This window comes from Silene latifolia, chromosome 1 (genome assembly GCF_048544455.1).
Source record: "Silene latifolia isolate original U9 population chromosome 1, ASM4854445v1, whole genome shotgun sequence".
Taxonomy (NCBI): domain Eukaryota; kingdom Viridiplantae; phylum Streptophyta; class Magnoliopsida; order Caryophyllales; family Caryophyllaceae; genus Silene; species Silene latifolia.
The window spans coordinates 188,682,259-188,706,826 of record NC_133526.1 but is presented as its reverse complement, the minus strand read 5'-3'; the positions used below and the strand labels follow the sequence as shown (position 1 = coordinate 188,706,826).

Sequence of the window (24,568 nt, the reverse complement as noted above, 5' to 3'; positions counted from 1 at the left end):
ACATGTTGCAAATTCCAAGTTTGGCCCTTTTGTAATCTTATCCTCGGTCAAAAATCAAAATGGAAAGTCATGGCCAATAAGAGAGGACAAGCTTCATTCATTTTGGGGGAACCAAGCTTTGCCAGGTGATATCTCATTTTATGAGACTAGTTGTTGTATGGCGCGCGATGCGCGCCATACCCCAAGATATTTATAACAGCGTAGTTTGATTACTTGAGCGTAGCAAGATCACGAAAGTCACTACAATATAATTTGAAAAAGCCTAACTACAATAAGTTCAGAAAAAATAATTTTAAAGAAAACGATTTCATAACATTTCAATAATTTCTATAAGCTACAGATTATATAGATCCTATTATTTGGCATCAATCTTCAGATTTATTAGGGGTGTAAACCTACGGCCTTAATATGGTGTACTCCCTCCATTCAAATAAGTTTCATACATTTTTTAAATATACGTTAGATATATTTGAATCAAAAATATGAAATTCATTTGCAAGGAGGGTAAATAATGTAAAGCCTCTAAAAAAAAAAATCTAAGATGATCAGCATAAAAAAAAAAAACTTTAATTAATCAATCTTTGTGTGTGTATTTGACCCTACATGAGAGTATGGGACTGAGTATAAGCTACAGCCTACAAATATAAGATATATACATGTATATTTTGTGCAGGCTTCTTGAATAGCTCCTCTATAAACATGTACCACAATATTTTCACCACTTTTTGAATTGTATTTCCTTCAAAAATCACTAATGTACTGAGTTTGAGATGAAGTTGCATTCCATGACGGAGCAACATCGCGCCTAAACATGACAGCATATAGCAGCTAGTTCCACAAGTCAGGAGGAAGTGCAAAGGAGATTTACTTGCTTCACATCAACTTCCTGAACAGCGCCCATGGCCATCTTCAATCAAGAACTTTGTTGCTTCATCAAGTGAGATCAGCTCGACCTTAAAGTGAGATGACAATACTTGAGGCATATAATAATATAATATATTATTCAAGTACTACATAAAAATATAGTTCTAATCATATTATTAGAACAGATGAACAACTTGACAAAGTTATGTGTCGGAAACACCAAAGACTTTTCCTTTCTGTTATCCGCCCAACTATCAATCAAGAAGCCATTGTTTCTATGAGCTAAACTTCAAGAAATATGTGCAGATTCACTTGCTAAAGAACAGTGTAATGAATTCCTCCTTCCATCCATTATTGTCTTCCAACATTAGTGCCAAAGTTAGGTACTGTTGTAATTCTATCTTAATATATACTACAACTGCATCAAAAAGCTAAAGCAAAAATATTTGCTTTGAATTCAAATAGTACAAATTAATACCTCAAGGTGAAAGAAAATATTGTCCATATCAGGACTAACCCAAGCATTTGATTCTCACTACCTTAGCGCTTCGCCGATGAGGCAATGAGTGTGAATGTCACCCAGCATGTTATGCGTAACTCTATCCCTCCCTAGAAAATGATAAAAAGAATGAGTCATTCGCAACAAATCTAAATGAGATTATTAATGATCCATAAAACACAAGAGAGCATTTATTCTAAAACACGAGACAAACTATATCTTCTTCTGTGTACAACTCACCAAAAATATGAAACAATTTAACTACCCAACAAATGCATGGATTAGTTTTATAGCAAGGTGAGTAGGTGACTTTGTTAGTTTGTTCCATAATCCTTGCCGATCAGTTCCCAACCTATCATTTAAAACATGCTCAACAATATCATTTAGAACGGAAAACTAAATCACTGAATCCTTAATCTTTTGTAAGGGAACACGCACAACATATGCCTCTCGACATATTAATTCCACTCAAGTCTACATTAGAAGAGCACCATGAAATCAGGGTCAAAGTGGCCATAATAAACCTGACATACTAAGCAGACTTTATCCCAAGACCCACCCAAGACCAAAGTTGGGACTGAGCATCATACACAAGCTTTATGCTATGACAACGGATAAAGTAGGGAATTTTTTTTGGGCCTTCGAAATCCAGACCTCAACTTGAGACTCGTGGAATAGTGAAATGTGAGTGGTAAAGTGGATGCTACATATTGTTATAGTCTATGGAGATTTTTTTAGTCTTGAAGGGGTACCGTGGAGGAATAAAGATAGTAACAACATAGGATAAAGATGAGAAAAAGAACCTTAATCGCATCATTTAATACATTTATGCTGCTCAGATATAGAACCTTTCACATTGTAGACAGATGTAGCACGTAAAAAAATTATATTACTACACCACCAATACGAAAAAGTTCAGTGATATATAGCTCACCACTTTGGCATAACTTCCCAGGCCCAATCTTACACTCTTCCTGGAAATGTAAAAAACTGAACTAATTTAAAAACCAATAAAAAGGCAGATAAATGAACAAGATCCAACACATATTTTCACTTAATGCATAACTAAAACAAATATCGTCGTTTGCACTATCAAACATGACAGTTTGACATTTTGAGCACATTGTCACAAGGTATAAGAAGCAAAAGTTATGAACACAATATCTTCAATAATATTTGATGTTGCTCTCGTGAAAGTTATGGGTCTCCTCCATGTATGGACCTCACCAAAGGCATAAATAGTTGGTTGAGGGATCAAATTATTATTATTATTAAACGTGTGGGTAAAACCGTAAAAACATTCTTATCATTGCAGATTTCCCATAAAAGTAAGACCCGGAAATCAGCCAAAGAAAGACTACTATTGTGAGTTTGTGGGTAGCTAGAAAGGTACATAACAAAACATTCGCGACTGCAATTGTGTTCCTAGATTATACATTTACACAACATAAACTCAACAATAACACAACTTCTTGTGTTCCCCATCCCACATTCAATGTTCAACTCGTCTAGCTGTCACACCGACAATCTAAAGAACCACTCTTTTAGTTGAATTTTCTATTGTCCGTTTATAAACTATTCTTATCGCACATTTTTTTCCAACTTACTTTTACTCCCCACAACTCCCCTAATAACTTCGAATCCTAGCTCCGCCACTAATCCAAAACCATTTACATCACTTTGCTCAACAAAAATTACAGCTCTCGACAAATCCATACAATACTAAACCATAACTAACAATTCAATACAAAATTAACCCAGTAAAATCAATAAATTAGAAATCATAAGTCATGATGTAAGACAATTAAGAAAGATATATGGCATCTCATATTCTCATACCATCATAACTAAAAAAATCAATAAATCAGAAATCATACCATCATCAATTACTGGTAAGAATGGGCGAACTGAAGCATAAATTCTTCTTTTCCGTAACTTGTCGGCAATTCTCACATCTCAACTACACAATTAAAGGTCATAAGGACCCATCAATTAGAAGACAAAATAAAAACTACCAGTCAATTTAAATCAGACGATGATAAAAATAGATTACAAACTATCCTGCTATCTTAAAATCAAAAGGTACCAAATCAAAAGTGACAAACATTAACCGTTGTTGCCCCCGCCCTGTCCTCTGCCATTGATTTCGGTGTCTCTTCTAGCATAGTTTAGGATGTGGCCGTCATCAGAATTAGGGTTTGCGTAAGTGAAAGCAACTGGAAAACGTATGGTATGTGTGGGAAGAGATCAAAGAAAGTAAAGAGATGAGAAAAGGTGTGGGTAGTATGGGGAGAGGAATAAGACGGAAATGAATAAAAAAAAGAGTTCAGTGTAGGCGAGAAGAGTGTTTGAAGTTTGAACTGCAGGTGGAATAACTAATAAGGCCAATGGGTAACTTGTATTAAGGCCCAAATTGTAAAACCCAGCACCATTAAAGGCCCAGCAATATCGGGAAGTTGAAACGACAGAGTTTAAGTCGTTTAGTACTGTTCATTTGAACAGTGTTAGGCCTTGGTGACTTTTAGTGTAAGGTGGGTAGATTCCGTAACTTGTCGGCAATTCTCACATCTCAACTACACAATTAAAGGTCATAAGGACCCATCAATTAGAAGACAAAATAAAAACTACCAGTCAATTTAAATCAGACGATGATAAAAATAGATTACAAACTATCCTGCTATCTTAAAATCAAAAGGTACCAAATCAAAAGTGACAAACATTAACCGTTGTTGCCCCCGCCCTGTCCTCTGCCATTGATTTCGGTGTCTCTTCTAGCATAGTTTAGGATGTGGCCGTCATCAGAATTAGGGTTTGCGTAAGTGAAAGCAACTGGAAAACGTATGGTATGTGTGGGAAGAGATCAAAGAAAGTAAAGAGATGAGAAAAGGTGTGGGTAGTATGGGGAGAGGAATAAGACGGAAATGAATAAAAAAAAGAGTTCAGTGTAGGCGAGAAGAGTGTTTGAAGTTTGAACTGCAGGTGGAATAACTAATAAGGCCAATGGGTAACTTGTATTAAGGCCCAAATTGTAAAACCCAGCACCATTAAAGGCCCAGCAATATCGGGAAGTTGAAACGACAGAGTTTAAGTCGTTTAGTACTGTTCATTTGAACAGTGTTAGGCCTTGGTGACTTTTAGTGTAAGGTGGGTAGATTCCATTTTGGAAGGGAGCCGTTTTTGAAAAAGGAAGTAGGCAGGGGAAGGGAGGCTCTTCATTTTTGTTGGGTGTCTGCTGGGCAAACGAACGAGAAAAGCGAGAAATGAGGGATAGAGTAGTTAGGTTTACATTTTGTTCTTCCCAAAATCAAAAAAATATCTCATTTCCTTACCTTTATTAGTCTAGGGGGTGTTTGGTAAATGTTGGATTGAGAAATTTTCAGTTAATTCAAGGCTTTTAGTATGTTTGACTCACAAATCTATTATTTTAAGTGTTTGGTAATTGACATATTAAAAGAGTAGATTTGAGCTCAATCTAATGTTTTCCAATATGCTGCTCTACCAAGCATATTCACATTAGTAGATTGTGAAATATGAATCCTTCAACAATTTACACATAGATACAACAATCTATTAACCAAAATCTACTAATTACCAAACACATTGAAATATATTAGTCAAACCTGTTAATTCAATCTGTCATTTATAATCTGCTTGACCAATCTGCTTCTGCTAATATTAATCTGTTGATTACCAAACAGGACCTAGATTTAGTTTAACATTTCAATTTACAAGATTTATATGAAGATTTCTCCTTTTAATTCCTCCTTTAATACAAGATGGGTAATTAATTTCTCTTCCTTTTATTTTATTTCAAGTTCTTATTCCACTTTATTTATGCAATTAATTAGTCCAAATTCCAAACTTTACTACTCTATTGTACTCTATTATACTTAGTATCATGGTTAGTGTTTTTCTAATGTATTTTGAGTTAGATTAATAATGTTTAGTTTATTGTTATATGGACTATTTGTTTAGTTTAGTTTAAAGTTTTAATCTTTCTTGTCTTAATTATATTTATTTCATCTCTAATGTTAATGAGTAGTTTAATTAGTTTAGTTTTATTTATGATTAGTGAGTAACTAGTTGAAAAGCCCGTGCGATGCACGGGACTCTCATTAGGATTATCTGTAAAAATATATTCTTAAGTTGATAGAAAAGTCCTACTATATTGTCATTGATGGAAAAAAAAATCGTGATTGATATAGATGATAACCGATAAATTATTAGTGTTTTTAGTATAAAAGTTTTGCCATCAATTATTATAACATCAAGTGATATAGTTTAAGGGGTCCTTTGGTTCACAACCGGAATTGGAGTTCCAAGGAAGTACCAATTCACATGTTTTTGCAATTTACATGAAATTGAGGAAATTTGTTTGGTTGGAATGTGGGAAGTGAATTTCATAGGAATTACCACTTACCTAGGGGGAGCTAAGACCACCCCCAAGCAAGGTCAATTGGGGGGTCAATTTGTGGAAGGTCACCTTAATCTTTAGTTAAGAAAAAAATTAGGATGACCTAAGGGGTGATCAAGGTGAGTAAAGGTCAATTTGTGACCCTTATTGGCTCAAATTGACCTCCTTTGTGACCCAATAGGTGTCACTCTCTGGTTGGTTGTTCAATTTTTTTTAGCTTTTCTTTTTATTATGTAGAATTAGTTCGGAACTTTTAGAATTATTTATTTTCATGTTTTTTTATCTTATGTATGCGCTTTTTTTTAATTATATTTGCGGTTTTTTTGGTTATAAAATCGTCTTTTCAATTTTTAAATTTTAACAATGTTATTTAATAATTTTTTTCCAGTAGTGTATCTCATTAAATTAATATTTAACATATTGGACTACTTTTATTTTATGAAAAATACAAAAATAACTTGTGTATATTTAGTTAGTAAATAATGATGGAAAAAGTAAGAGAGAGGTTTTAGTGAGGTAGAGAATTTGGGAAATGATGAAAGTGAAAAATAATTGGATTAATTGACCCAGGTCGTGACCTTCTGCTTGGGAGGGTGAAATGGGTCAAGTTAATAAGGGGTGATTAAGAGTAAAAATTCTGATTGGCTCGATTAAGTCGACCTTTTGCTTGGGGATGGTCTAAGTAAGCAACTTCCTCAATTATGGAGGAATTAGAATTCCTATGGAACTTTAATTCATGAGATTTTGGGTAAACAAATAACCCACTTATTTTACAATTCATGTGTTTTAGAAGGGGTAACCAAACAACCCCTAAGTATGTAGCTAGCTTTTTCATTGTCACAGGCACAACCAGTTTTTAATTAAATACAAAACGCTTTCTTTATAAACATGGTGGAGCTCACCAATATGAACCCTTAATAACGGAGACATATCTTTATGAGTTTTGCAAATTATCTTACAACTACGTAAAACCGAATGATGTTACAAAAAAAACAGCAGGTATCATAATTATATATATTTAGTGCGTTGAAAGAAAATGTTAGATCTCTTACAACATAATTTTATCTTGACTATTTACAATTAAGAGTATTTGCTCCTTATAGACATCTCGCAATATCTCTGATTCTATTACATAGAATGCACGGGCACCTAGTAGTATTATCTGTGACAACATCAGTTAGTAGTTTATGTCATATTTTAAAATAGTTGGGTTACCAAGTTAGTATAATAATGTCAGTTAGTAGTATATATTTTATTGCACTGCTGAAAACGTTGTTTTACGTTACCATGGTGTGGTAATAGAAAACTATTAAATTTAACAAAAAGTCAAATTATGCTAACAATGGAAGCAAACAAAATTTCAGCAATTGATTTAGATGAGGACAGATTAATCATCAGTTCTTATAACAAAAAAGCAACAAAAGCGTTTTGGCACTTGGTATTTAACTATATCAGTTGTATACTAACATTCAGAGATATATTGAATTATAGAGTTGCCGTTCTTATTGTCTTAGCACCATCTATTTTTTACCGAAATAGTCTTTGACTACTTATCCTTAAAAACTCCATGCAAAATATATAATATAACATCTTAATTTGGTAAATTATGAAAACTTCTTTGTAAACAATGTCCTTCTTGTGGCCTTGATACATTTGGTCTCTATCATCGATGTAGAACCTTAATCTCTCAGATAACGTTGTTCTTAAAACTACATAAAGGTGGCCATTAATAAAAATTGGTTTCGGCAGGTAAATTTCAACATGATTTAGTGACTGTCCCTAACTCTTATTTATTGTTATAGCGCAGTATTAGAGCCGACAAACAATGACACGACACGAAAACACGACAAGAATCCGACACGAAATTAACGGGTTTGGGTTGACATTTAACGACCCATTTATGTAAGTTTGTCGACAAGGACACGAGATTTAATTGGGCTAAGTTTGGGTTGAGGACTCTAGACACGAACCCGAGACGAATAACCTATTTACTAAATTAATCCCAAATTTTCTTGATCCTCACATAAATATACTTACACTTTCCAAATATGACATGAAAAGAAAACACGACACGAAATTAACGGGTTAGGGTTGAGGTTTGATGACCTATTAATGTAACTAGATCGACACGATCACGATACGAGATTTAATTGGGTTGGGTTTGGGTTAAAGAGTTCTTGATCCGTTTAAATGTGACACCTCAACCCGACACGACCTGATCTATTTGTCACATCTATGTAGCATGGCCTCAACGTATATCGAAAAAAATCTTTGTATCTGAGGAAGTCATTACTATCCTCGGGTTTAGTACCTTTTGCCGACTTTGGAACCCGTAGGTATCTTCCCTTCTACTATGAATTTTCCAGGGCGATTGATAATAAGACAGGTCCCGTTAGAAAATTCTCTTACGGAGTTAATGTTCCGCTACAACGTAACCGACATACCACACTTGGTAGAGCATACTATTATGAGTTATATTAAAAAAATTCATCATGTATACTCTCTCCCCTTCTTAAACTCTTCCGCCTTGCTTCTTAGAGGTCAAACTTTTATAACTTTGACCATTAATATGTCGAAAATTATGATCAAAATTCCGCATTAATAATTGTGTGGAAGCAATACGGAAGATCATTGCGAAGAGGATGAAATACATACATTTAGTGTGAAATTCCTAAAAGATAATGAATCTTACTCCCAAAGTCTACACCAACTAAAATACCCGACCAAATCTCGCATAATGAAAACAAAAGCGACACCTAAAAGTAAGGATGCCAAATGGGGGATAAGACATGACGAATGTAGGCCTTCTCATACCCGTATTTAATAGAAAAATTACATGCCCCTACTTGTCGCAAGTAAAAATTTCAAAACCATAACCGCTTTCGTTCCATTTAAATTTCATATACTCGTCTATTCTATAACTTTCTCAAATAATTCTGATATTATTTTCCCCATATATAACACCCATGGTTGGCACGATTTAAAATTCAGCTGAGTCTAAAACTTTATTTATATTCGCTACATCCAAGACAAATGCGATATAGTTGGGCACTTGTGATAGATTTTCCTTTTTTATCAAACTAATTTGCTTTTTCTTATTGTAGAGTTAACAATCATTTTTATTCTTATGTAGAAAGCTAACATTTATTTTGAACCAATTACTTATTTATTCCGTTCCTCGTGATTTTGGAGTATATATGTACCATGTGTTACAATGCCTAATTGTTAATATTTATTCTGAACCAATAGCTATAATGGAGATTATAAAATTAAAATGGAACTTGAGATCAACTACTAACAATAAGGTCAAAATAAGTAAATATTGGCAAAAAAAACATCAAGAAGTAATTAATTAGATATGAGGTAAGGTCGAGAGATCATGAAAAATCACATATTTAGGCTTTATTTCAAAGAAATTAGCTTTTGAGCAAAATTTGATTTATCTTAATTTTTTGTAACTATTTGATATATAAATTATTTACCAAAATAAGAGGAGCATGTGAGAAATAAGTTACTTATTTTTTTATTAATTCAATTTATAATATTAAATACAGAGAACTTATTATGTCCTTTTATATTATTTTACCAAAAAAATAGCTACCTTTCGGTCAGTTTGCCAAATATTTTTGGCTTAATCAATTAAATTATCATATCTTAATTTTCAGTTACCTTTTAAGCTACATTTTTAGGTTTCAGTTAACTGTTCAGTTAGTATGACAAATGAAATTTAAGATATAGTAGAATTAATTATATTTTACTCCTTTTTGAAATCCACATTTTAAAAATTATTCCCTTTTGAAATTTTTTGCTAAAATTACTCCATTAAGTTGCATTTTTTTCTAAAATTGCTTTAAAATTTCAATTTATGGCTTATTTTCCCTATTTTGAACTCTCCCTCCATTTGTCAACATAGTTATACCTTTCAAAGTATAAATTGGCTAAGGCACAATTGGAATAAGTTCAAAAACAGACGAAATAGGTCACTTAAATTGGAATTTTTAAGTAATTTTAGGAAAAAATGCATTTTCAGAGTAATTTTAGCAAAAAATTTCAAAAGGGAGTACGGTAATTTTAAAAATGTGAATTTCAAAAGGGAGTAAAATATAATTAACTCGATATAATATATGAATAATGTATATAATAATTAATATATCATAAAATTGGTTACATTGTGTATTTTGAGTATTACCTATTTATATTAGAATAATCTTATTATTAAAATAAATTTAATCTACTTATATTAGGATAACTTTATTAAAATATTAAGAAATCTACTTTTATTAGGATAATTTTATTAAATGTGTTTCAAAATCTAGTCTTGTTAGGAATTCTAAAAAAGTTGGACTCTCTAATATCGCTTGAAAAGTTTCTGCTTTATATATATGTATTGATTTTATTATTAGGGTTTGATTTATCGCTAACATGTCAAGTTTACATGATTAAATTCCATTTAATTAGTTGTTGGTGGAGTTGGTTGTGGTTAATTAAAGGATTTGACTTGTAATGTTTTATTTGGGATTGTTGTTGACTTTTGACCCTGACCGTCAACGGGAGTTGGCTAGGTTGGGAGTCGGCTCACCTCACTTAGACTAGTTGCCAACTTGAGTTGAACCCGGGAGGGAGAACTTCAGAAGGGTACCTTTAATTTTGGGTTTGAAATCGACCCTTGGGAGAGGGAGTCGGATGACCGGGAAGATAACGTGGGCTTATTGACCTTAACTTAGGATAAGGGAGTCCGAGTCACGAACCCGGAAGGGAGGTGAGTCGGGGATACTAGTGTCCTATTATGAGCCCGAGAGGGAGTTAGTAGGCGAATTAGAGGCGTTTTCCCCCTAACTATTACCCAATGACTTATTAAACGGGATTTATGAGTGTGATCATGGTGCGTTAGAGGAGAAATCGGACCCTAGCCTTTCCTTTATTGTTTAAGACCATTGTTATTTCGATTACTTCTTTTCTTATTTTAGTTGTCTTAGTTAGTTATTAATTAATTAGTTTAAAACCAATTTCTTGATCCGCGTAGCTAACTTATAATTTAAGACATAACTAGTACTCAAACTTGATCTTCTTATGGTTCGACCTCGACTACCCTACTACATTAGTTGAGAATTTGTTTGATTGGGGGAGTGCGACAAACCCCTCTATCAACAAGTCTCAAGCTAAGACTTAAAAGATTTTGGATTGATACATAAGTTTCAATGATGCATCATATTTATAATCATATAATCACCCTATCTTAATCTAATCTTTCTGTGTGGGACAATTATATTATTTATACCGTTATACATAGTATATTCACCACACTTACATTATTATTTTTCAATGTGAGGCATAACTATTATAGATATATTAGGAGATACTCTCTTTGTCCCGGTCATTTGTTGTCCTTTTCCATATTTGGGTGTCTCAGTCAATTGTTGTCCTTTCTATTTTAAGAATGAACTTAATGGACAATTTGATCATTCACACTCATTTTTGTTCCACTTGTCATTTAGTAATTGGTCCCCTCCTCTTTCCTTCACTACTACAATTTTAGGCTAAGAGGACGTTGCTTAGAGGACGGTTGGAGACGGGACCATCTTAAATTAGTAAAAAAAAATGGCGCCATTAATGATTACATACTTAGGACGGGTAATAAAGATAACCGTCCTCGTTGTAAATGTAACAAGGATGGTAGGTCAAAGAAACCGTCTTCTTATTAATATACAAGACGATTATTTAATAGAACCGTCCTCTTATTTTTTAATAGTGATCATCAAAATTCCCCACTACGTGTAACTCCATCATCTTATTCAATACAAACACTCCTTATACCCTATAGCATAAACCACGGTCGCCTACCCTGACGCCACCACCAGCACGCCTCGCAATCCGCCACCACCAGCGCGCCTCGCAATCCGCCACGTTGTCCTTCATCATTGCCCTAACGCCAACAAAACCGATCGCCTTCTATTATCTCCTTATATACCGAGGTACTGCTTCTTCATTTAGTACTCGATAATTCGTTTATTTAGTATAAATTGATTTCGTAAACACCATAATTGAACAATCAAATGAATTCTGCATATCATATTCGCTATTTAATACCTGATAATTCGTTTATTTAACTTATTTTTGCTGCTCCGTTTTTGTAAATATGATAATAAGTTTTCAGGGCAGTTATTGTGGTCTATAGTGAAATTGAGGGAGTTAGGAGTGTTAGATTTGCATAATAATGAGTTATCTGGGGACATTCCAAGTGGGAATAAAAATATGAAGAAACTCAATTATTATCTTAACTTAGCCGACAATCACTTTACTGGCGTAATTCCCGCCTTTGTTTGCTAGTGAGATTTTAAAAAGTTTGTTTCTTGGTAATCGGAATTATGCAGTGATTTAGCAGGATTATGTGGTGGTAAAAGTGAAGGAAAGAATCAAGGGTATATGTGGGTTTTAAGATTAATCTTTGTTCTTGCATTTAGTTATATTTGCTTTAGGTGTAATCTGGTTTTATTGGAATTACAAGGCTTTCAAACTTATGTGTGTAATTGGTCATCTTGCTGAATTTATGAAACTTTCTTACTGCACGCTCTTTTGTAAGACGGTTTTATAGGTAGATTATCATGAGACTGACCCTTATAATAGGAAATTGTTAGATTATTGATGTGTCTTGGGTAGAATGGTAGAAAGAAATTGCTGGAAGAGGTTCTCTAGCTAGTATGTATATAATATGAGTAACTACTTTGGATAGGTCACAAGTAGATCAGTCTGCCATACAAAACAAGTCATTTGAACAAATCAAAATGATCGACAATTTGCTAATAAATAATGGACAATTCAATGAATGAGAAGCATTTAGTGACTTGTGATCTGATGAACTTAGTTCTTTGTCATCAATAAAAGGGGAAGTAGGGTACAACCATAAATGAGCAAATTGTACCATAATGTTGAGGCTGCTCCCCTTTAAGAGAGTATGTTCAGGCACTAGCTTATCAACTCATATTATCCTCGCATTAACTACATTGTTTGTCACAGTCTTGATTGTCGATCAGTGTCACTAAATTGAAGCTAACATGTGGGAGCAAAGCTGGTGGGATAGTATCTCCCTGACTCCCTTAATCCTTCTCTACTACAACTAACTCATCTTTTCCACGCCTCCATAATCACCATTACACCATGCCCATCTCTGATCGATGAACGCATTCAAAAGCGTTTAGCTTCGACAATTGATATATACTCGTTTTTGCCGAATCGGCTCTGTCCTTTGAAACTCCACCATTCTCATACACTATCTACTCCGCTTTTCCCCTTCATTGTCTCTCAGTTAATTCCCAAAATCTGGAATTCTTCTTTACTTTTTTTTCAAAAACGTTAATGTTTTCCCCCAAAGAATCATCACTGAAATCCGCAATTCTTGTTCTCAATATTTTTTTAATTAACTTAAATATATAAATTAAACTAATCATCACATTTTCGAGACTTCGAGATTATAGAGCGGCCCACAAATGTTCTCCATAATACTAATCAGTAAATTTAAAGATTTTAGTTTCCTTGGAAACTGAAGTATTGTGATTACAGCATTGAATAAATATTGAATATCGGTGTAATGCTGATTGAATATTGGTGTAATCTGAAGCTCTTTTAAATTGAATATTGGTTTAATCATCATTATTGAAGTAAACAAATAGGAAAATTAGAGTAAACAATTAATGGAGATGGAAAAGTATTTTCCAACAACGAGACATTCTCAAGCAAAGCAATTAAGCAATTAGTCTTGTGTACTCACCTAAACCCGTTTATAATAGAAGGGATTATACCCTTACAAGATTATGTCGATATTTATGTGTACCTTTTTTTGGAGTAGAATTGTAGAACCATCAAATGGCAAGTAAATCTATGCTATTTACTACAATGAACTAATAAACTACAATAAGCTGGGGAAGAATAATACTCATTTCTATGGGTTTACGCGAATATTGGAGGGAACATTATAATCAGGAGCTCTTTGTTTACTCCAATAATGGTGATAAATTAAACTAATTACCTTATTACCCTACCATCATACTCATTTCTATGGGTTTACGTGAATATTGGAGGGAACATTCTCCCAATTTTTGGCTTTCTAAGGCACCGATATCTTAGTATGGAGCAATTGTTTTTTTAATTATACAACACTTTGACAACGATAATGCTGCAGTTGTTTACTAAAACAGAAAGCTGGACTTACTCTTTTCCTGCTTCAGAAGATTTTCCAACATCGGATCAACGGGGAAATCTCTCTGGTAGATTACTGGTTTACGATAGGTTGGCACAATGGATAATTACTATATCCTTGTTTCTTTTCTCAAAATTATGTTGTAAACAAAAAAAATTTGCCTTTGTTAACCTGAAAGTCTAATAGTTCCGATATTGTGCAGTTACTCTGATGAAGACTATACTCTAGCTGATGGTGCATATGTTGGGCTAACTTCTTTAACTGAAGAGAATTCATGGCAATTACAAAGCAAGGTAATTACAATTAAGTAATCTGAGCTTAAAATGTTCTCGTTGTGTACTTAGCTTATTATATTAACCTAAAAATAATTACTTACTAGTTACTACTATACCACGTTTTTCATCACCGTCAAAGAATAAGTAGGGCTGTTACTCTAATAGAATAGTGCAAAAGTATCCCTAAATTATATCAGACTATGTATAAGCTTAGCTAATCGTGCCTGATTGTTTGCAGTGGGTCACGTGAAGCCAAGGTTTGGCTGAGAGTTCTATTTTGGATGCATATACAAGCGAAGCAAGTTCTTACCTGCTTAATATTGTTAAGCATGTAATCTCTTTCCAATTAGCAATTGTTATTCTTACATATTTCTGATATTTAGATTGATGGAGAAGGATATTGGTTTTACGAATACCTGGTGAGAAAATCACCGATAAAATCTGTAGGTTTCTGTCAACTGGTTGTTGTTGGGATCTTTGCTCTTTCTTATGCGTTTTAATTTACTCTAGGATGTTTTTAGGTTCTGAAGCCAAGCAATTTCAGACAATATGTTGCTTCGACTGTTGAGCAGCTATGGTATTTACCTTGTCTATGCTTTATACCTCCTGATTATCACCGTTTAGATTTTTAGTCACTCCTTCATCTTTTACGAACCGAAAGATGATATAAATGTTGTACCTGAAGGAAAGCAGGTGAGAATGATTCTTTCCAATTTTTTATTGTAATACCCGTCCTTTTAGAGACCCGTTGACCAACGTTGACCGACTTAGGGAACAGGTAATAGCCCTTAGTGATGCGTGCCAAAGCTACCTTGTGCCTTGTTTGCCTTTGGTTTTGAGTGGTACTCGATAGAGTAGAGGTTACTCGATCCAGTAGTTTGGACACTCGATCGAGTAGGGGGCACTCGATCGAGTACGTAAGTTACTCGATCGAGTAGCGTCTTTTCAGCGGGGGTTTATAATCGTGTTTCGTCAAACCGCAAATTACTTCCGCCTCTTTTCTCTAAACCTAGATGTCGTTTCTTCTTCTTCCCTTCACCAAATACCTTCCATGGGAGCCTTTGAGGATACTAGTACCTTGCGGATGGGTTACCTAAGTCAGGTAGCGGTCTTGACTCCGTTGTGAGATGCGTAGGTATGTCATCATCGCCATCTTCGTCTTTGTGATTCTTTGTATGGTGGTAGTGATGGTAATAGGCCGTGTACTAATTGTTTAGGGATTGCTTGCTTGGTTGATGTCGTATGGCTGATCGAGGAATCGCTGCTTTTGGTTAAAGGTAGGTTCGCCTACTCAGTTTCTGCGGATGGTCTAGTGTGTCGGTTGTTGTGTTGTTGTAATTGTGTGGCAGAATATATGTGGTAATCGGTTGGTGTATACAGTTTATTGGTTGTTGTTGTATTGCAGCTGTCTGTGGTTGATTGTCTCTGGTTCTTGAGGTGCGTCCTCGGCTGAGTGGAGTCACTTGCGGGAGTGGCTTCACTCCCTAGTTTCGCCCTCCGTGTAACCCGCCACGGGAGGGGATGTGCACATTAATGGGACAGGGTTATCGCTCGATATGATGAGCGGGGTTTAGGTGGGAACGGTTGCGATCCCCCACTGGCAGGGTTGGTCCAGTGGACAGTCGGTGACGAAGATTGGTTGGAGTGGTTGTGACTGTGTGTGTGTGTGTGTTTGGTTGTGTTTGTTATAGGTTGGTTATGTTTGTTGTGTCTTGTCTCAGTTACTGACCTTGTTTGGCTTGTCTTGTTTGCTTTGTTGTTTCTGCCGTGATCCCTTATGGTGAGCAGTCAGTCTTAGCAGGTGTTGTCTTGGATGGTTGCTAGAGTCCGGGCTGGGATGAGTCCTCACGAGTTACGACAGGATATAGTTTATAGTGATGAGTTGTACCTTTCTTTTAGCAGTTTGGTTGTAACACTTGTAAACAGTTTAAATGTTCTTTTATTGACCTTTGATGATTATTTTCCTCGGGCAACCGAGATGGTGATGTCCCTATATGCTAGGGAAGGTCTTAGTAAGACTCCTTGGTATATGGGGGTGTCACATTTATATCTAATAACAATTTCATTGTTTCGGTATGGAAGAAAGAGGTATTGGGAGGGGAAGAGGGTGGAGGGCCGGATACGTAAAGAAAAGCCGATATATGTTGGAGATCATCAAAGGGTGATATATTAATATTATTCCAAGTGTACGTCCTTTCATTTGTATCTTTTGTTTCAATATTAACTTCATTTTATATAAATTACATGTGTTGATATGTAAATAATTGTAATTGTGTTTTTTGGTTACTTTGTATGTAGTTCATGATTAAAGCCCCAAAGACATACTCGGTTGAGCAAATTGATAAGGTGCGGTCAATTTGGGCTAAATATGCATTGGAGTTTAAGGCGCAAGTATTTGATGGCAACGTCTAAAGTATTTAGGCTTAACTTGTTAGTGCTTGTGTTAAAAAATTAATTCTTGATAGTTTGTATTTTGGAGGTTCAAACCTTATTCCGTTTTGTTTGGTTGGATTTAGAGTATAAATGTAAGAATTGCTAAAATGTAGCCGGATATAATGTTTAAGCTATACGACTATTGTCGTATAGGGTATGAATCAAACAATTTCCATTTCAAAAATCTAGTTGTCAAAGAGCATGAATGCGCGCCACAATTGTGCGGGAAATATTTATAAATTCGCGCTAATTTCATTTCAAAATAATTGTGTAGAAGACGGTTCCAAGAGAAAGCGTCCTGAAGTTGGCGTAAAAATTACGCGCGCCATGAATTTAAAACAAGACGGTTGAGAGGCGCAACCGTACTCTTTGTAAATGAAAAGAAGATGGTTTAAATCCACAACCGTCCTCTTTCTAAAAATAAAAGAGGACGGTTTGACTTCACTCTAACCGTCCTCTTAGGCAACGAGGACGGGTGATTTTAGGACGGTTGTTTTAAGATTTAAGGACGGTTTTGAACCATCCTCTTTGTCTGTTTTTGTAATAGTGCTTGTCTTTGTGCCAAAACCAAAAGACAACAACTGAAAGAGACGGAGGGAGTATATTATTAGGATATGTTAGTTAATTATAGATTACGAAATATTATGAGTAGCATTGTTCCGGGTGTAATTCCAGAGCAGTGTTGTTTACCACGCAAGCTTGGTGAATGGATGTCTTTCCTTGCCTTGACTCTTCCTCTCGGCCTCTCCTGAAACGATGAACAAACTGAGGGCTCGGCTTTGCACCGAGCGTACTCACTCCGACGCTCAAGTCAATGAACTTAAAGGGATTAAGTTGTATGTTACTTGACAAAGTGTATTGTAGAGAGATAAGGGGGTTTATACCAGATGAATAGTGAGTTTTAGGTTAGATTGTGGATCCTTTCCTCAATGAGGGTTGAGGAGTATTTATAGACTTTCACCTTTTGTCACGTAGTGGCCAAGTGGCCAAGTGGCTAGCAGGTGGAAAGACTGATCTACCCTCGGCCGAGGGATCCATGGCAGGCTGGCGGGCCCTGTTGACTCCATGCCGAGGGGTCTTGGATATGAGTACGCGGATGTGTGCCCCTACCGCTAGTTGTCCCAAACCGAGGCCCAAGAGACAGCCGACAGTGCGCTCGGTTAGGGTTGTCTAAGTCGTTGACTTGTCAGGATATCTTTGACCTTGCTCAATATGTTGACTCGGTCAGCGGGTGCAGAATATGCCCCATCAATTTGCCCCCAGCGTAGTCTATGTCGTGGTATGGACCTTCGATGAGTGTTGAGCGTATTCTGCGAAAGTCAAAATTTTTCTGCCCCGGCTTCTTCTACCTCGGCTTGGTTCTGCTTAGGCCGTACCGTATCATATCCCCCCTCCACATGGATGTGTAACGGACATCAGATGTGGAAAAGAGAGTGACGCTGGCCGAGACCGAGGTTGTGAGTGCCGTGTGCTTTTGATTGCCCCACCGGTCTTTCTTTGCAAGCTTGGTCGAATCGGCGGGCGTTTGGCAAGTAGATACCAAGGGGCGTGTTGAAGAAGATACGTCGATTGGCATTCTCAAAGGAGCGTGTTGAAGAAGTTTTGTAACTGTTTGTCGATTGACATTCCATGGCTGCATGCTTGACATGTGTCTCGTTGTTGATTGGTTGACGCTTCATGGGCTTTGCCCTGATTGGTCGGATTGAGTGGGCTTTGCCCTATAAATAGGAGAGTTAGCCCTTGAATTGGCCTTCCAAATTCATTCTCTCAAAAAATTTTCTTCTTCTCGCTTAGTTTTCTTTGACGAAACTTCTCTCTAGTCTTCGAAGCGTTACTCGGCGTAACACTCTTCCCAAGGTAAACAAACAAATTTTTCAACTTTTAATTGTTTAAGTTTCTTTGTTGTGAACATGTCTTCTGCTGATGCCGGACCTAGTAATCTTGCGCCGGGGGGTTCCTCGTCGCGTCTTGATGAAGAGGAGGCACTAGCCGCCGTTCCGATAAGGTCTGGGGCCCTAGGTCTCCTTCTCCTGAAGTTGATCCAAAAGTTCTGGAGGATTGGGAGGATGATGATGATGATGATGATGATGACGGTGAGGATGAGGAAAGGGCTCATCCTGACGACGAGAGGCCGTACGTCCTGGATCACGGCGACGTCTGTAAGATCGGCCCTGACCGTGCTTGGACCCACAAATTTGCCAGTTGTTCTGGTCCTGACTTCTTCTAACATCATTTCTCCTTCGGCAGGGAGTATAAGATTGTTGTTCCTAGAGGGGGTCAGGCCGTCTGTTGCCCTCCTCCGGGCTGTATCGGCGTATACATCAGACACCTGGAGTATGGGCTCCGGTTTCCTCTGAATGAATACGTTATGGCCATAATTAAAGCCATGAACGTCGCCGTGGCCCAACTGCACCCGTTGGCCATTAGGACTATAGTCGGCTTTGTGTGGTTCTGCCTTTTCAAGGAGGAGGTCCCAATGGTTAACTTATTCCGCCGGCTTCATCACCTTCGGCCGTCAGCCCCTGGTCGCGTTGGGTGGTACAGCGTGCAGACGGAGCCGGGTTACGTCTCCGTTGATAAGCTTTCTTCCTGAAAGGACTGGAAGCCGCGGTGGGTGTACGTTGAGGTTCCGGAGGATTATCCACTGCCCCGGTCCTTCCAAAGACCGCGTCAATTTGCGGTGCGAGAGTAAGGGGGAGCATGACAAATGGGTCTCCCGGAGTAAGCTTAAGATGGACGCCAGCAGGGTCCCTCTTAATGCGGATGAGAAGCGGGCAATGAGGCTGTTTGAGGCTGAGAAGAATGGGGTGCCGAAGGGATGGATGCCTCCGACGCAGATCATTCTTCAGGATGAGCTGCTCTGCCACGTCGGCCTTATACCGGCCCTCGAACGGGGTGAGTGGGGCCGGTGTGAGGCCCATCTCTGCTTTTAATGTTTCTATTTTTTTGAACTTTGATTTATTTCTTCTACTTAACCCTTGCTTCGGTTCCTTTGCAGACCATTTTGGCCCAGATCTGTCTGAAGATATCATTAGGAGAATGGGACTTAATAAGGACAAGCAAGTTGTTGATTTGCATCCTAAGGCCCAGACCCGTGATCGCAGACCGGCGCCAAATGATCTCATGGATCAGCAGCTAAAGGGCTTAGATACGACGGCGGCCCAGGCGAAGGTTGCTGGTAACATACCGCGCCGAACGCGGAAAACAAAGTCTTCGGCGGCGACGGCGTCAACATCAGTTCCACCTCCGATTCCCTCAGTTCAAAAGGAGACGGTGGAGATCGTCGATATTACCGAGGAGGTGGTCACCTTGGCAGTGGAATCTCCTCTCTTCCGCAAGAGGAAAGAGACTACCCCTGCCGCTGCTGTCGCTGCTTCTACTGCTACCGAGGCCGGCAAAGAAATGGGTCCTCCAGCCAAGAAGGCCAAGCCTGGTACAGATCTATCCTGTGGCTCAGACTTAGCCGGTTCATTAGGCGTTCCTGATGACAGGCTCTCTGGTATGTCCATGAATGTTGACATGGATGCTTTGATTGAATTTTTTGTAGATCAACCGTTGCCGTCTACCGGACACAATGTTGAACGGCGTCCTGAGAAGCGACCTGCGCAAGCAGGTGGTCAAGATGCCACCGTGTAGATACCTCGTTTCTGCACCTCCCGCAAACCACCCGGTGATGATTGGGCCGCATGTTTGGTACGCGGAACGATTTGTGACAGTCCGTAAGATTATCGTCAAGTGATTGCTCAAACATTAATGTCTACCTCATGGTTGTCATCTAGGTGTCATTACGGTCGTTTTGGCAGTAATTAGAGTACATTTGGAGTCTGGGTCAAAAACCGTCTTCATTTCCTAAAACCGTCAAATCCCGAGTCAAGGCAATGGGCTTGTCTACCTAAGGTTAGGATGTCATAAAATGTTGGGATTATATCTCATTTTGAGTCTCATGTCACATCTTTAGGCTAAACTAAAGTTTACATTACAAAATGTGCATTTCATTTAGTTAAAATGACAAGGCCCACTTTACGAGGTCATAACGAGTTTTATGGGTCAGGCCTATTTCACAGAAAGTTCTAGATCTCTTTCTTAGCTTTCCAACGCCACCGAAATCACCTTATTCCGAGTCTTGTAGAGAAAGTTATGCCTAAAATACGACAGGCTGTCAAACGCGTTTTCTACGCGCAGAGGAACCTACCCGGGAAAGGACGCAGCAAGTGATGCGCCTCTTCCAAGGGACGCAGCTCTGCTGCGCCTTTTCCCAGGGCTTTCTTTTTGTCCAAGTTTCCGCGTTTAACCTAAGTCGGTTATTTCCGGATCTTTCCTTCCGTATCCTAGTCTTACCATAATTCCGTCGCGTGATTAGTATAAATAGGAGCCTTCGCTCCTCATATTTCTCACGCGAGTGTCCGCCCTTCTCTTCTTCCTTTGCATTCTAGACTTCGTTCTTACTAATTGGCGCCTACGTGCTTGGACTTCCGACCACGTAAGCTCGGATCTTTCCGGGTACCAGCCTCTCCGTTGCATGACCGACCAATTTGACCAACTACACTCAATCAACTTAAATTAATCAATCGTTTTCCTCTTACGAGGGCACTCTCTTTGCATTCGCGTCGAGCTTTCACTAATCGATATCTTAGTACATCTCGTTTCGTCAACATGTAAGTCTGAGGGTGTAATCTCTCTTTTATTTATTGTATTTTATTTATCATATCATTATTGTAAGATGTATGTCGAAAACACCATTAAAACCGATTTCTAAAACCGTCTTTAAAACCTTTTTTTGCGGATTTCCAGTAGACAGACGTCGAGAAAAGACGCAGCAACCGCTGCGCCTCTTCGAAGGAGCGCAGCACCTGCTGCGCCTCTTCGTGAGGCCGCGAGCTTCTCGCTTCTTTTCTTCTTCCTCCGTCCTCTGTAATTCGTATCAAATTTATTTCTTTTGTTTTGTTCGTCTGTTAATTCGTTCACATGATAGTTTAATAATTCATATGTATATTATCCATCATCATTAACATGTTTAAATCGTCATAAATCCGACTTAAATCCCTAATAATCAATATTTGCGGGTTTTTCGTCATTAAATTCAATTCGGGTTTTAGGAATTCAATTCGTTCGTGTTGGGTTTCTGGGATTCATTGTTGATATATTTTCACCTGTTTGTTCATTAATCCGTCGTCGTTTCATCATGTTTAGTCTAATTCGTTTAGTTAGTTAGTTTAATAAATCATTCATTAACATCGACCCTTCACATAATTAATCCGTCTTATTTCCGTCTCATCCATGCTTTACTGTTTTATGACCTCAATCACATGTAAATAATTCATTAATCACTTTCATCCGAGTCTAAAATCGTAATCAATCCATTAATTTATCAATTAACATTAACGATTTGCAGTTCCGGCTTCACAGCCAGAACTCACCCTTGGAACAGACGCAGCGTCTGCTGCGCCTCTTCCAGAGGGCGCGATCTGCTTTGCGCTGTTCCAGGATGATTTCTGTCCCTGAACTCTGTTTCTGCCTTGACCTAGTTTAATTAGTCTACGTGTAACCAACTATTATTCGTATTATCACCTTCTGTTTCGTTCGTTAATTTATTTGTTTTATTCTTTTATTCATTTTTCTCAAATTATCCGTTTTGAAGGTATTTTCGACATAAATCGCCTATTCTGTTGTAATTAATGTAATTTTCATTATTGTAATTTATAATTATTGTATTTCTTTCTTTGTTTGCCTTCACATGTAAATGAGCATTAACTCCAATTTCGACCCAATTGTATGCTAATTAATTGTCAACCGACTTAGTTAATCTTCACATGCTAGGATCAAAACTTGGATGTTGCGAAAGGCATGCATTATAACCGACGATATATCGAGTACGAATAACTTCCCTAATCATTAGTAGAGGCCGCTATCGAGGCGGGCGGGATTAGGTGTTCGATCAAAAGAGCTTCCTAATACGTACCCTCACCCCTTACTCCAGATCTCCGTGAGCACCCGTGTTCATTGGCATCCACGAGAGTCATTCTAGACATAGAATGCTAAGGGTAACGATTGCTTAGTGTTCATGTCTTTACTTTGTGTCTTGACATGACACGAGGTATTCGAACGGTTCCAATTTCCCATAAAAATTGGTGGCGACTCCATACAAAATGCAAACGCTTGTTTTCGATCCTCACCAAGCGCCCCCGTGGGCGGCCCGCTGTCCACAGTTTGGCGACTCCGCTGGGGATAATACACTTACGTGTAGCAAGGGTGAAACTTGAACAAGGTTAGGGAATAAGTTTGTACAAGACAATTGTCGGTTTTCATAACTCGGTCTTCCTAGATCGTTTATTCGGCCTTCCTAGGCCCAACCCAACCCATTCGACCAATCGTCCCGTCTAAACGGTCCTAATTCTTATTTGGGCCTAAGGATGGATAGCGATTGACGTCATCCATACCATGATGCTTACTCTTGTTTGTATCAAGAGCCTTCACTACTTGAGGAAATGGACTAGGAATCGGCCTTACTCTTGTTTGGCACGAGCCTCTCCACAGACTTCGGGTTTGATGGTTCGGTATGGCAACCCACCCTTTAAACCAAAACCCTTTTAAATGCACTCAGCATCCCGTTATAATGCTTGTATAAATGTTTGTACCTTACGTGATCACCATTTCTAAACCATGACGATTTTTTTCAAAAATCAAAATCCTTTTCTTAAATAAAATTTCGAAATAGGCTTTCAATTAGCACAAAATCCGGTCAAACTCTGTCCGTTTGTCGTGTCAAACTTCGGGCCTAAAACCCATTTCAAAACCAAATACAAAAAAAAAAAACGTAAAAAAAAAAAAACAAAAAAAAAACAAAAAAAAAAACGTCAAAAAAAAAGAGTCCGAAAAAAAAAAAACAAAAAAAAACAAAAAACCAAAAACCAAAAACTTTTTTTTTAAATCAAAAGATTTTCAATCCATGTAAATGCGAATATGTAAATTCAATTGGGCTAAGTTAGAGTCAGAGTTCAAACCGACTATGTTCTAGTCGGAACTCTGTCAAATCATAAACTCGTCTTCCTTTACATTTTGGGTATTTTCAAATTCAAGTCAAGTCCTAAGGCGTCACGCCGTCATCTTGGACTCCCTACCCCAATTCAATTAGGATCTAAACATTTCCACACCTCGAGTCACACGTTCCGAGACTCAACACACGAGTCTCAATGGGCCTCATATTTGAGTCTAAACTACAGCAGTCTTCTTAACGCCTATAAGCAAACCTCGAGTCCAGAATCAACATGTGTCATCAATCCCGTCAATAAAGTCAATCATGTAAGGGTCACTCTGTCAAAGTCAACACTCGAGTCTAAAATTATAGTTAAGCACCTTGAATTCAAACACGAGAAGTCGCTCACGATATTTCATGAATTCACAAGTCAAGTCTAGATTTGTCATCTTATCCCTTCCTTTGTTGGCTGCCTTAGTATACGTGATCCCATGTCGAATCGAGTTGTAATGTGCGTCATTTCTGTCGAGTAGGAATCCAGCAAGTTCTGTCAATCAGCAAGGTCACGAAGAAGTTCAAGCCACAATCACTGTGTCTCTCCAAGATGTTTATGCCATGGTCCTACGAGTGCAAGATACAGTGGAAAATTTGAGCATTCGCGTCTTCACCCTCGAGAATGGAATGGTGGAAAAGAACACACCAACTAGAGAAACCTCTAGTCTAGGTCGTCCAAAGCTTACCTCTTGCAATAACCATCGTCTTAGAAAGCCAAAAATAGCTGAAAGAAAACCTGGGAGGCATCAAAGGGTGCTTACCGATTTAGGCATGTCTTATGCCGATGCTTTGAAGAGACTTTCTACCCAAGGCAAGCTACATCCAATAGGACCGACTCCGGATCCACCTTTAGAGAAACAAG

The 24,568-nt window shown here is 37.7% G+C and overlaps 1 long non-coding RNA gene across 5 annotated transcripts; it reads right to left on the bottom strand.

The window, feature by feature from the left end:
- Positions 1-290: 290 nt before the first annotated feature.
- LOC141613822 (uncharacterized) lies at positions 291-3,730 on the bottom strand. Of its 5 annotated transcripts, none has more exons than XR_012529281.1 (5): positions 3,469-3,721; positions 3,241-3,323; positions 2,298-2,337; positions 1,343-1,473; positions 291-953 (listed from the first exon to the last, which is right to left on the bottom strand). It is a non-coding gene; the product is annotated as an uncharacterized LOC141613822 (long non-coding RNA). The 5 variants fall into 5 exon arrangements; XR_012529280.1 differs by having other exon boundaries at positions 554-953; positions 1,604-2,337; positions 3,469-3,728; XR_012529283.1 differs by having other exon boundaries at positions 554-953; positions 1,343-2,337; positions 3,450-3,730.
- Positions 3,731-24,568: the final 20,838 nt, after the last annotated feature.